The 14542-nt window shown below is 38.3% G+C and overlaps 1 protein-coding gene across 1 annotated transcript in view; it reads left to right on the forward strand.

Annotated features, from left to right (window-relative positions):
- The window catches only part of MAGI2 (membrane associated guanylate kinase, WW and PDZ domain containing 2), a 650039-nt gene that overhangs the window by 279845 nt on the left and 355652 nt on the right, over window positions 1-14542 (forward strand). The gene's annotated exons all lie outside the window — the stretch shown is intronic.

Below are 14542 nucleotides of genomic sequence, written 5' to 3' on the forward strand. Positions count from 1 at the left end.
CCAAGATCTTTTCGGTTCTGTTTTATATTTTTAGTTTAGTTGTTTGAATAGATAATATGGTACATGGCCCAAAGTGGGGAAAGCAGTGAAAAGTTTTCCCCCTACTTCTGTCCCTTTGCTACCAGTTCCCTTCCCCAGAAATAACCAAATTTTTTGGTGTCTTATATATTCTTTAGAGATATGTTTCCTTCATAAACAAGCAAAATAAAAATATTTATATAGAGCTTTCTTGGCTTTTATTTTGTTTTTAGATAAAGCAATGTATTTTTAATGTATAGGTATATTAAATCATGACATTGTACACCTTAAATAAGTACAATTTTTGTCAGTTATACCTCAATAAAACTGGAAGAAGTGTTTTATATGCAAATAAATAAAAAATAAAACATAGCATTTTAAATTAAAGTGTTCGTTGTAAGATTATACCATACTTTATGTGCTCATTTAAGGTGTGTCCAAGTTCTGTTAAAATTTTTACTACAATGAATAATCTAGCATATAAGTCATTTCATACATATATGAGAATTCAGTTTTATTTTTTTAAATGCTAATCCCATTATCTCAATATTATCTATTAAGAAATCCTTCCCTTCTAACATGAGATGCTGCCTGTAATCTTATACTCAACTGCATTTTGCATTTGCAAATCCAACTCTTTGTGACTTTATGTTTTTTTGTCCTGTGCCTCCCTGCCAATAACAATAACCTATAAATACATTGTTGGAGCTTTCTATGTATCTATTAATTTCACTTCTAACTTCCATTTTTCAGGTCCCACCAGTTTAACTCCTAGTACTACAGATGATATTTTGTTTTAATTAAACTCTCTTTTGCTTGGCAAGATGTCTGAAGCATATCAATTAGCCAATTAGTTCTGATCAGTGAAGTGTCTCTTTGGCACTGTTTCCACCCAGACACAGCCATGCTCACAAAGGACCATCTCTTAGGATTAGAGGCTGAGGCATAGCTATGTGTCCTAAGGAGCCAGTTCCTTAGGGGTTACTGTAAGGATTAAGTGAATTAATGTAAAATTCAAGAATGTCAGCCAGAATGGAGAAAGCATTCCAAACACGTAACAGAAAAGCAGCCCATCGCAGTGCTAACGTGTGCAGACCCTGGAGCCGGGAGCCTGGGTTTGTCGCTATCTCATTGCTGTCACCTATCCATCATGTACCTTTGGCAGATTTCTTAACTTCTTTGTGTCTCAATTTCCCCATCTGTAAAATGGTAACAATTATAGAGCCTACCTCCAGTGATGCCGCTTGCTTATGCTGACCCTGTGTGTGGATTTGGAAAAAGAGAGTTGCCTATTAATTTTGCAACCTAAATGCATCTTTGTGTGAAGAAATAGGAGCCCCTTCATTCCCATGCCAGGGCAAGAATGAGATGCCCTGAGTGAGTGTGGGATTTTAGCCCCAATTCCCACTCTCTGCCGTATGCTTTTATGCAATCCAGTAGTACAATCCTACGCCGAGATCATGTCTACACTGTCAGATCATTGGGTATAATAAATGAGTTAATACTTGTAAAACATTTAGAACCATGGTCAGCACATAGTGTGCCCTCAGGAAGTACTAGCTCTTCTCCTACCTTCTAGTCCTTCTCACGGTTTATTTCCTAGCCTGGATGTCCCCAGTACTACCAATTACAGCAGCATTGTACTTTAAAACCCAAAAGACAGGTAGAGAGCTTTTTCTATTACCTCTTTTTTATAGTCACCACCTATTTTTTTTTTAAGATTTTATTTATTTATTTGAGAGAGAGAGCATGAGCAGGTCTGGGTGGAGGGCAGGAGGGGCAGAGGGAGAGGGAAAAGCAGACTCCCTGCTGAGTAGGGCCCCCCCCCCCCAGGACATGGGGCTCGATCCCAGGACCCTGTGATCATGACCTGAGCTGGACGCTTAACCAACTGAGCCATCCAGGCACCCCAGTCACCACCTATTTTAATTATTTGTAAGACTATTTATATCTGATGTAATCCAGATAACTTAATTAAATTATCTAGGTGTGTGTGTGCAAATGCACACACACGCACACCCCCACATACACACTTTTTTCTTTTGGGGGGCAAATCTGAATTGGCCTAATCACTGATCCGAAAACATCTGCTGAATTCCCAGTGTGTATTCACACCTGGGCCTGAGTGAAGCACTTTCAAAGCAAAATTGAATGGGACACAGAATCAGATCTCTTTCAAGAGAAATAAAATCGGTGATTACAGTTCAGTGCGATGCATGTTAGGCTCAGAGTGGAAAGGGAGCACAGAGTAGGGCTGATAAGTCAGCATATCAGGCAGATTTCTGTAAGATATGATGCTGGAGTCTTTCAAAAAGTAAGGAAAAAAAATCAGAAAAAGCGAAATTCAGGCCAATAACAGGCATAGAGATGATAAACCAACTCCATTTCACTGGGGCAGAGGCTTTGGTGGTTTTGGGAGGAGTTTTTTATTGGTTTCTTTTTTTATTGAGTATAGTGGACACACGATGTTACATTTGTTTCAGGTGTACAACATAATGATTCTTCTTCTCTACCCATTCTGCTCTGCTCACCACAGTGTAGCTACCATCTGTCACCACACACACCATTCCAGTATCATTGACTCCATTCCCTCTGCTGGGCTTTTATTCCCTTCACTTATTCATTCCTAACTGGAAGCCTAGCTCTCCCACGCCCCTGCACCCATTTTGCCCATCCCCCACCCCTGACCCTCCACAACCATCTATTTTTCTGTATTTATAGGTCCAATTCGGCTCTTGTTTATTTGAGTAGTAGGAAGTTAAGGGAGAGTATATCAAAAGAAGCCAGGATAAATACTTAGAAGTTGACCCTATAAGTAAGAGAGAGCCACTTAAATAATTTGTGCTGAGAGTTTATCTATCTAAACTGTATTTTAGGGTATAATTTTATGACTGAGTTGCACAGACTAAGTTGCAGCAGAGAAGTGATGGCAATGGGCCACTCAAGATATCAGGAACCTGAAGTGAGAGATACTATGAAGGAGGAAGTGGTGTGCTTTGAAGATTTGACTGGATGAAAATGGGGCTGGCTGACATTTTATCTGTGCAAGTTAAGCAGAGAAATCATAACCAAGGGACGACATACATTTTTCTTTCATTTTATGCCTTGAATTGAGGGCCCTTTTCGTAAGGAGTTCTTTAATTCCCTTTCAGAAAGCAAACTATATTTCTCAGGCTCTGGTGGTCTAGAAGTAAACTCAGATTTTCTAGATTTAGGCAAAATAACTTAAAGGAATTTTTTCCTGTGATAGTCTACATCTTTTCATAATTATCTCCTTATCTATGCCATACAGGATACCTCTAAATGTTAGAAATGGCAACTTCTCCAGAGAACAGCCTCAGGATTTCTCATAATGAAATGCGTCTGTTAACGGTTTGATAAACCATATTGTGCAAGGGTGAACCTCATGCCCTATAGTTCAGGAACATGGCACAAGCCCCCGACCTATATATAGAGTCTCTATGTGCCTATCACCATCTTGTAAAACAAGTGTCTACAAATTAAGATTTATGTGCTAGTAAACCTGTTCCGGTTTATGATGACTTTCAATGACCTACCTACAGACACCTGCTCTTGTCAGTACAAATTGGGTTAGTTCACTCGTGCCATATGTGTATGCATTTGAAGCCTAGACTCACTGAATTTTATTGGATGAACACCGAGGATGCTGAAAACACATTTCTTTACTTGATAAATCTCTTGTATTTTTTCCCCAGGTTAACTGTTGTCTTTTTAGATATTTTTTATAGGTAACTTTTCCAATTAGTATTCTAAAATAATAATATGAAGGAAACTGACTATAAAAGCAAAGTTAAAATATGCACTATGGAAGTACTATAGAATTTATAGAATTATTCCTACGGGTTGATAGTAATGGGATTAAAACTCAAAAGAAGATGCATATACTTGCCTCTAGCTCATCATCAAGTTATTTCTTAAAACTATAAAGGATAGCATGGTCATTTGAAAAGTTCAAGTACCATCCAGAACAACTGACTGTACCTGATTGAGAAAGCTATTTCTTTGATGTATCACTTGTAGAGGAATCAAATTCTTACCATTTCATTTTGTGAAAAATATATTTGATCCAGGATGCAAAAATAAGCTATGGCTTCTATGTGGGCCATTAACATATGCATAACAATTTTTTCTACAATCTGGTCTGCATACTGATACTGGCTATTATTTCATTTTCTCTCTTCTCTCGTTAATGAAATTTTAAGAACACTTTTGAATTTTGTTTCTTGAACCTGGAGAATTCCACCCCTCAAGTTGGGGGGGCCAGGATAAGAAGCTCAGGAAGGACACTGAGTAATGGCTGAAGGCATAGGAAGAACAAAAGCCAGAGAGGCAGAGGGCTTCCCAGAGTAAGAACTCGTCAGTAATGATAAATGCTGCAGCGAAGTCAGGTAAGAAATGAAAGACAGACTGTTAAGTGGATTTTTCAACAAAGGTGTTATTAGTAAATTTGGCAGGAGGAATTCTTGGAGTTTCTGGAGTTAGAGGTTAAATCGAAGTGGGTTGAAATGTGAGTAGGAGGATGATCAAGATGTGTTACTACGTCATGGCAAACCAAAGCATTTCTGCCATACCCTTGTTAAAAGCATTGTAAGGGATAATGGTAGTGACCATGGTGATGATGATACTTACCATTTCTTGTAGTCAGACACTAAACAAGTACTTTGCATATTATCACTTACAACCTTCAAAATTCCCATTTTACATATAAATGAGACATTAATAGGTTAACTCACTCTAGTTTCATCTGCTTCCCCCCCTTCCTGCCTGCCTTCTTTCCTTCCTTCCTTTCTTCCTTCTTACCTTCTTTCCTTCTTATTATCTTCAGCAAATATTTATTTAACTCTTTTTAGATTCTAGGTATTTTGCTATAGGCAAGAAATACAACAGTGACTAAGACACTTTTAGCATGCATAGTAGACATGAGAAGTAATGGCAGTCTATTCTTTGCTTCCTGAACAAAAGCCTTTTCTTGTTTACTTTCAATTTCTCTAACCCATCATTTTCTCCATATCAAACCACCTCCATTTGCTAGGGGGAGTTGTGCAGAATGCTATTCTTACTTCTTTGCTCTCCCTCTTACACGTCAGGATTTTGCATAGTAGCATCTACTTCCACATGTTTAATTTTCTATGATGGTCAAACAGTTAGCACATATCTATACTTCTCCACAAAGCCACTGTGTTTAATGTACAGGGCCTTCGGGTGTCTCTGATTAGAACACATCCAGAGGCGCCTCAGTGGCTCAGTCAGTTAAGCATTTGACTTCGGCTCAGGTCATGATCTCAGGATCCTAGGATTGAGCTCCCTCCCCACCAGGCTCCCCACTCAGCAGGGCATCTGCTGGTCCCTCTCCCTCTGCCCCTCCTCCCACTCATGCTCAGCTCTTTCTCTCTCTCTCTCTTTCAAATAAATAAAATCTTAAAGGAAAATAAAGAACACATCTAGATGAAAGTGGTGAAGACAAAGCTTTTTGCAACTCTCTCCCTCTAGATTGGTTCTTCTAACATCCCAGCCCAAGAACTTCAAAAAGTTCTTTAAATATTACTACCTTTAATTTGTGAAATCTGTTAAGTCTCCTTACTTTCTTCTATATACTTCTCCCATATTTGTCTTTTCTGTCACAAGCAGCCCTCACCAGAAATTGTAATGTTGCAAATGCCTCATTGCTGTCTGTCCGGCTTCCCACGTGCCGCCTTCCCACCCATCCTCATGGTGGCTGCCAGTGAGCCCTGCTCCATACGGGACTTTGGACACAGCCCTTCCCTCTTAAAGCAGACCACAGGGGAAGGCCCTCTGGGTAAATCACACTAAGACTGATCTCTTTCTTCAAAGGTCCAAAGTGAGCCCCAGATAACTTTTATACGCTGTTATTTAACTCTAGCCATATTTCCCTGAGTATTCTACACCCCATGGACTACATCTCTGATTTTAAATAGAAACCTTAGAAACCACTTTTTGTGTGTTGAATGATGGCAGAATATGCTTGTGTTACCTTTGAAATGCACACCAAAGGCTGCGTTTTCAGGAACGGCACAGGCAGGAGACTTTTTGCTCCCTCATCCCTGCATGCTGTGACTTTGAACACAGCCATCATGGAGCAGTTTTGCAGTTTTATGCAAGTAATCAAGGAAGGCTTCAAACTGGCCTGTTTTGGAAAATATTCATCGTTCACTTAATAAACAAATGGGCAAAGGTTTTTAATTACATTTTGGGGAAAATATTTCTGCTAAAATTATGTCCATTGATTTGCTCCAACCCAGTCAGGTAATGAAATCAGAGGCATTTTCTTCAGATTTAATAGAATGTACAGTGATTTTAATATATCTATTACAGTTCTCCTAGATGTGGCAATAAATTTTCAATATTAAAATGCCTTGAGGGGTTTTTTATCATTATTTCTGATATTATATTTTAAAGTCCTGTTCCCAGGGTTCCTAAGATCAAGAGAACTTGAAGTTTATCTCAAAATAGTGATATATTTTCCATTGTCTCTATTTTTATTTATTTATTTATTTATTTATTTTAAAGATTTTATTTATTTATTTGAGAAAGAGAGAAAGAGAGAGAAACAACATGAGAGGGGAGAGGGTCAGAGGGAGAAGCAGGCCCCCGCCGAGCCAGGAACCCGATGTGGGACTCGATCCTAGGACTCTGGGACCATGACCTGAGCCGAAGGCAGTCGCTTAACCAACTGAGCCACCCAGGCACCCATATTTTTTTTTTTAAAGATTTTATTTATTTATCTGAGAGAGAGAATGGGAGACAGAGAGCATGAGAGGGGAAGGGTCAAAGGGAGAAGCAGACCCCCCACTGAGCAGGGAGCCCGATGCGGGACTCGATCCCAGGACTCCAGAATCATGACCTGAGCCCAAGGCAGTTCCTTAACCAACTGAGCCACCCAGGCGCCCCCATTGTCTCTATTTTTAATGCCTTGATCCTGCTATTTGGTTTCAACACTCTATTCACCTTTTGCCACTTTCGTTCTTGGTTTCTGTAACTTTTTTCATACTGGTTTTTGTCTGATAAGCATAGCCTTCTTCCTAGATTTATAGCAAAGAATGAGCAGAGGGTTACAGAGAGAAATTTGTGAGTGAGAAAAGATGATGAATCCATGTAAATCATACTGACAAAGCCCAACAATATATGGTTCATTCGAGTATGTTTTTTTCAAAAATTGAGTCTTATTTTATTTATTTATTTATTTTTTAAGATTTTATTTATTTATTTGACAGAGAGACAGTGAGAGAGGGAACACAAGCAGGGGGAGTGGGAGAGGGAGAAGCAGGCTTCCTGTGGAGCAGGGAGCCCGATGCGGGGCTCGATCCCAGGACCCTGGGATCATGACCTGAGCCAAAGGCAGACACTTAATGACTGAGCCACCCAGGTGCCCCCAAAATTGAGTTTTAAACAAAACCATACCATGAATACTCCACCCACACTATACCATCAAGTCACATATTTGATTTAAACCAAATAAGTTCACACAAGCTAAAGTCTCTCAGGCAAAATAATTAGACTATTCTGTGAACTTGTGCCAGAGGGATTTCTTTCTTCAAAATATTGGATGCTTGGATATCAGGTTCAAACCTCACCTCACATTATAATCATTTAATTTTACATTGTAATTTAAATTTTTGTTTCCTTTTTATATTATTTTGTTTCAGTGAGATTTTGAAAAGCGCTGAATCCAAAATTAGGAAGAATCTTTGTTTTAGACTGTACCAACAACAAAAAATTATTGTACTCTAAACTGGTCAATTCAGAAATTAAAGATACACAAACACAAAATATGAAAATGTAAAAAAAAAAAAAAAAACAACCAAAAAACTGAATAAATCTAATTCTTTCATAAAAAAGGAATAGATTACCCAACATAGAAAAAGTGTCTTGGAATCTAATTCTTTTTTTTTTTGTATTTTTGATGTCTTCTCACTCACTTATACTATTTGCCCAAATGTAAACCAACAGGAAAACAAATCCCCTCTTAGAATGGCATTTATTCAGGGCGCCTGGGTGGCTCAGATGGTTAAGTGTCTGCCTTCGGCTCAGGTCATGATCCCAGGGTCCTGGGATTGAGTCCCACATCAGGCTCCCTGCTCCTTGGGAGCCTGCTTCTCCCTCTGCCCCCCTCTCTCTCTCTCTGTCTCTCATGAATAAATGAATAAAATCTTTAAAAAAAAAAAAAAAGAATGGCATTTATTCAAAAAGCTATTTGAAGAGTTAAAAATATTTCTTTATTGACGTGGCACAACTAATATGCCAACCTCCTTGCAAAGAGTAAATGCTCAAATATGTTTTTTGTTTTTTTTTTTAAAGATTTTATTTATTTATTTGAGACAGAGAGAATGAGAGAGAGAGAGCACATGAGAGGGGGGAGGGTCAGAGGCAGAAGCAGACTCCCCGCCGAGCAGGGAGCCCAATGCGGGACTCGATCCCGGGACTCCAGGATCATGACCTGAGCCGAAGGCAATCGCTTAACCAACTGAGCCACCCAGGCGCCCAATGCTCAAATATGTTTTGACTGTAAGAATGGTAAGTAGTTAAATGGACAGACATGTAACATGAAAGATGCGTGGACAGAAAGATGGGTGAAAAAGATGGTAGAAGAGATAGAAAAATTGAATGGGGGATGGCAAGAGGAAAAGGGGACAGAAAGGTTAGAATGAAGACAGAGCAAGAAAGACAAAGAAGCAGAAGGGTAGGTTGCCGTGTGCACATGCACACACTATCCATGTCATGTGTTGGCAATTTAAATGACAATATTTGGGACACCGGTATATCATTAACAAAATAAAAATTTCCTCACCCAAATGGAATTTTCAAAATAACTAACCATCAGTTTGAAACAACAGACTTTGTGAACCAGTATTTTGTTTTCATCTGGATGTAATAAATATGCATTTTAGTATAGAATTCTTTTTTTTATTAAAACATTTATTTCACCTCTTTTTATAATGGTAAAAGACAAGAAAGGACCAAGTGTCTTAGAACTGAATATGCCGTAAGTTTGGTATATCCACACAAGGGAATAATACGCAGCCATTAAAATGAAGTTGTATATAGATCTGAAGGATACACCAAAATGTTAACAGTGGTCATTCCTTGGTGGTGACTTTCCAAGCAATTTCAATTTTTTTTCTGTTTATTAATGTTTTCTGAGATATTTTTAATGAACATGTTATTTATGTAATGAAATTGATTTATAGATATTTAAGGTAGAGACAGGTAAATCAGAGAAGGAGTTTTCAAAGAAATTTTAAAGGGCCAGTGAATATGTGGCTTCTGTTTTTTCGATCACAAAAAAGACACCTGGCATAGAAGCAGCTCAGAGCTGACACAACCAGTTCAACTAACACTTTTGTGTTATCCTCTGACAATTCCTCCCCCCAGACCAAGGTGAGCGAAGGCTTTTTATGCCTTGAGTTTAGGTTTATGGGTCTTACACAGGCCTTTCCTCCTCTGGCTTGCTTGTTGTCAGGTCTTCCATTCAGCCTTTTTGTCCTCTCTGCAGAGCAACTACTGGGTGAATGGAGACCTCACCCTGCTCACAGTCCAGTGCTTCAAGCTGGTGCTATTTCCAGGAGGAGTTTACGGAAACACAGACTTGATTCTAGGTTTGGGGTTTGCTGTAATCAATTATGTTAGGACCTGGAATAGCCAAAGTGCCTGGAATCTACAGTCGTCTTCTTGGTTACAATTAGATGTCATCTTGCCAATTGCTAAGGCTGAGAGGGAGAAGGTGTGAGGCTAAAGGGCTGTTTTACTCACACGCTCAGATTCTTTCTATCGTGTGCCAGTAAACCTTTTTTGCTGGCCTACCAACTGTAGGACTTGCTTCTGGGGGTTTCTGAGTAATTTGTTTGAAAGAATAAGTGTAATCACATGATGCCATATCAAAGTGAATGCCCGCTGTGTATAGGAGTCGGCTGTCAAATGGATATTTTGTATAGTCGCTCTGAAAACAGAATTTAGGCAAAATTCGGTGCTCTGGGGAGCAACCTAGTAGGTGACCATTGGTGAAAAGTAATTCAGTGTTTGCAATATCGCCAGAGGTCATTATTTCTGCATTCACCAAGATGGCTATGACTATTCTAAACACTGATTTGGCTTAAATGTACTTCGATGTTTATCTTGTCAGCTTAAAGAAATGTAAAGCATTCACCTTTTCAGAATCTAAAGGTCACTCCCAAATGCCATAGGGAATTTGAAAGCACTGAATTGTCTTAAATTTTTTGCTTATTCTTTGAAAGATTAGCTTTAAAATAATTGTATACAGTGTGGCTGAAAAACATTTGAGTAAGAGAAAATATATATGTGAAAATAAAGTGTTCAATTAAGTTTTATGGGATTCATTGCATGCTTAATTAAAGTAATCTTTATCTCTACTGCTCACGGTGCTCACTTAACAGGAAAATAGAAAGATATTAAATTAGTGAGATATGTCTCATATCAGTATATTTTACAAAATGTGTAAGTCTGAAGTAATTGAAAATACCTTAGCTCTTAAGAGGTTTTAAATATTCGGCCTCTGCATTTGTAGTTAATTTAAAGACTTCATTTTTAGAGCCCTCGTAGATGTGACTAAAAAGGGAAATGAGCCATAACTGTTAATACTACCCATTGCTGAGGACTATCTGCTCACCAGAGTTTATGGCAAAGTGCAACTAGGTAACCACAAGAAGACGGGATTCTCCATCTAATTGGTTTTTCCCATCTGCATGTTATAATGCAACTCCTAATGAAATGCTTTATACTGATCAAGGTCAAAAATTGCCTTGCCATATCACAAGGATTTTAATTATCAATCTGGTACATATATTTATAAAATGGCAGATTGGTAAAAGTGGAAAACAGTTTCTATTTTTACTTATAAGATATAAAAATATTCTTAATATAATTTCATTATGTAAAAATGCATACTTTGCATTCTCTTTTATCAAACTGGATATCTCTAATCAACCAATAGGTTTAATAACATTTTGCATTAGTGTGGTACATTTGTTACAATTGATGAACTGATATTGTTACATTATTATTAAGGAAAAGCCCTAGTTTACATTAGGGCTCACTCTTTGTGTTGTATAGAACTATACGGAACAGTAGTTGATGTACCACACTAATAAATGCATAATGCCATGTATCCACAATTACAGTATCATACAGATTAGTTTCACTGCCCTAAAAATCCCCTTGCTCCACCTATTCATTCCTTCTCCCTAGCAACCACTGATCTTTTCACTGTCTCTATAGTTTTGCCTTTTCCAGAATGTCATTATAGTTGGAAGTCATACAGTATGCAGCCTTTTCAGGCTGGCTTCTCTCTCACTTAGTGGTATGTATTTACAGTTCCTTTATGTCTTTTTGTGGCTTGATGATTAATTTCTGAATCATGTTCAATTCCAATTTGGGGGAATTATGAATGCAGCGGCTATAAACACTCGTGTGTAAGTTTTTGTGTGGACATAAGTTTTCAACTTATTTGGGTAAATACTTAGGATTATGACTGCTGGATTGGGTGATAATACTATGTCCAGCTTTGTATGATACTGCCAGCGTATTTTCCAAAGTGTCTGTACAATTTTGTAGTTCTACCAGCAGTGAATGAGGTGCTGCTACTCCACATCCTTACCAGGAGTTGATGTTGTCAGTATTCTGGATTTCGACCATTCTAAGGTGTGTAGTAGCATTGATATCAGTTTTTAAAATTAGTTTCACATGGGGGCACCTGGGTGGCTCAGCCGTTAAGCGTCTGCCTTCGGCTCAGGTCATGATCCCGGGGTCCTGGGATCGAGCCCCGCATCGGGCTCCCTGCTCAGCGGGAAGCCTGCTTCTCCCTCTCCCACTCCCCCTGCTTATGTTCCTCTCTAGCTGTCTCTCTCTCTGTCAGATAAATAAATAAAATCTTTAAAAAAAAAATTAGTTTCACATGTAGAGAAGGGAGGTGACTTGCTTAAAAAATGGTTCAAATAGGGGCGCCTGGGTGGCTAAGTCGGTTAAGCATCTGCCTTCAGCTCAGGTCATGATCCCAGGGTCAGGGATCGAGTCCCAGGTCGAGCTCTCTGCTCAGCAGGGAGCCTGCTTCTCCCTCTACCTCTGTCCCTCTCCCTCTGTCCCTTCCCTCTGTCCCTCCCCCTGCTCGTGCTCTCTCTCTCTCTCTGTCAAATAAATAAATAAAATCTTTGGAAAAAAACAGAGATGTTTCAAATAGAAAATATATCTATATATTCTTGGTGGATTCTGTGGATCATAAAGTAAATAGAGAGATTTATGCACATGCTAAAAACAAATAAATACCTTGTATGTTGTTGAGATATGTTAATTGTGCCAGTTGCCTGTTCATGTGAAATAATAGTCCCATTATGTCCCATTGGTCAGGGCAGATGCGGGGATGCAGGGTGTGGTGGACAGGTCAGTTTGGGGCACACGGTACATTGACAGCTCAGACATGTTCATCCAGGATGCAGGTATTCAGTCAAAAAGTGGTGAAAGAGAAGAGCAGGAGGAGGAGAAATACCAAACTCTATTAAAATATTTGAACAAATGTCATGCTAAAGGAGTTGTATTTTTGTGAGTTTCCAGATTCAAAAAAAAAAAAAAGCCTCCCTATTCTCAAATACAAAATGGGGATAATTTTACTAGTCCCCAAAGATTTTTTGGTAGGTTAAATGAGACAATGTCTATAAAGGGCTTAGCATAGTGCCTGACACATGATAAGTGTACATCATTGCATTCGATACTCAGTGCAGATCCAGAGGTCAGGAGAGAGATCTTGGCTGGGAAGCATGTGAGTGACGTTTGAGGTGAAGTACTATTTGGGCCAGTTGACTAGCTCACAGGGACACATTAGAGCAAAAGAGAAGAGGACCAAGACAGTGTCTGAAAAGAACAGGAGGAAGAGTAACTAGCCAAGGACATTATTGCAAGAAGGAAATGAACAAATACAGAGCTTTTGTGGTACTTGGCTTCAGGTATGTATCTGAAGCCAAGAGCCTGGGGAAACAGTGATTTCTTTATACAGATTTACTTCAAATGCTTTCTCTCCTTTTATCGCTGAAGAAAGAGTCCCCCTTAAAAGAGTCAATCATTAGTAATATTGTAAGGCATCAGTGTAGTCTTTCAGTTTCTCCATCTGTGTATTTGCATTGCTCCTGGCACCCCAGTACCTGGGTGCTTATCTGCTGCACTTGCAAGGAAAGGTTTGCGTGTGTTCATTATGCAAAGGAGATCTGGCAGATTTAGTTCTAGATGTGGCAGTGAGAAGAACTGTGACATTGTAAGATTACCCATTCAAAACTAAAGTAAAACCTTAGAGAATATCAAGGACAGAGGAAAGAGGTTATAAACCAGCTTACGGTAAACATGACATTTTATATTACAAGTAAAAAGAATCATTCTTAAAAATTCCTTAGCTTTTACATTAAAAACAAATATGATTTTTTTAAAAGAAACCCAGCCAGATATTGATATGCAATGGAGTGAAATGACCTTAATTTTGAAAATTTAAAAATATCCTAATAAATAATAACAAACGTTTACACTTGAATGTTCACATTGGATTTATATTATTTGGGGGATAATCTTTGGTAATTTTAGTATTGATTTAAAAGTAATTTTCAAATTACTGACACTTTTATACTGTTTTTCTGGTACCTGGTACTCTGGCATATGTGTTTAAATTTTTCTCCATGTTTCTTAAAAGGATGGTTGTTTTCCTTGTTCTGCATACAGTTAAAGTCTTCAATGAAAGAATAGATCTTCCTCACTAAAATTAATCAGGCAACTATTTATTTGGTTGTTTTCCCAGAAAAAAAAAATACATTTTTATAGCTTGGCACTGTGGGTTTCATATTTTCAACTACTTATTTTGAGGACTGTTCAAAATCATTAGCACACAGGTAGTACACTTTTAATCCCTGAGATAAAAAAAAATCATAAGCCTAATTTTACTATTCTTAATGATACCCTATATTCATACTGTGTTCTACAGTGTTCAAAGCTCTAAAGATGTGTGTGACTCTTACCATCCAAATCAGAGCTATTATCATCAAAATCAGAAAGACAGTGCCCCTTCCTGGTGGCAGATGTGGACGTCGGAATCAGATAGAACTGGATTTACAGCCTGATTCTCCAATTTAGTTTGTGAGTTTGAGCATTGCTTAACCTTCTAAGTCTCAGTTTCTTCTCATAGAGTTGCTGTTAAGGAGTAAACAAGATAGTCCATGTTCCACATTCAGCATAGTGCCTGCCACAGATTGATACTAAACAATGTAGTTTTCATGATCATCCTCAACAACATCAACAGCTTATAAAGATATTGTTACATCAATAACCCTGAAGATTCAACCAGATCTAGCTCCTTAGAAATGAAATAAAACTCTTACTTTAAGATCCTGTGATAGATGTGACTCTTCATTAATTATGCAAAGTATATATTTTTAATTTTTGAAGTAATCTCTGTGTTCAAAATGGTACTCAAACTCATGACCCCAAGATCAAGAGTTGC

Source organism: Leptonychotes weddellii, chromosome 12 (assembly GCF_054177405.1).
Source record: "Leptonychotes weddellii isolate Sample4059 chromosome 12, ASM5417740v2, whole genome shotgun sequence".
NCBI classification, from domain to species: domain Eukaryota; kingdom Metazoa; phylum Chordata; class Mammalia; order Carnivora; family Phocidae; genus Leptonychotes; species Leptonychotes weddellii.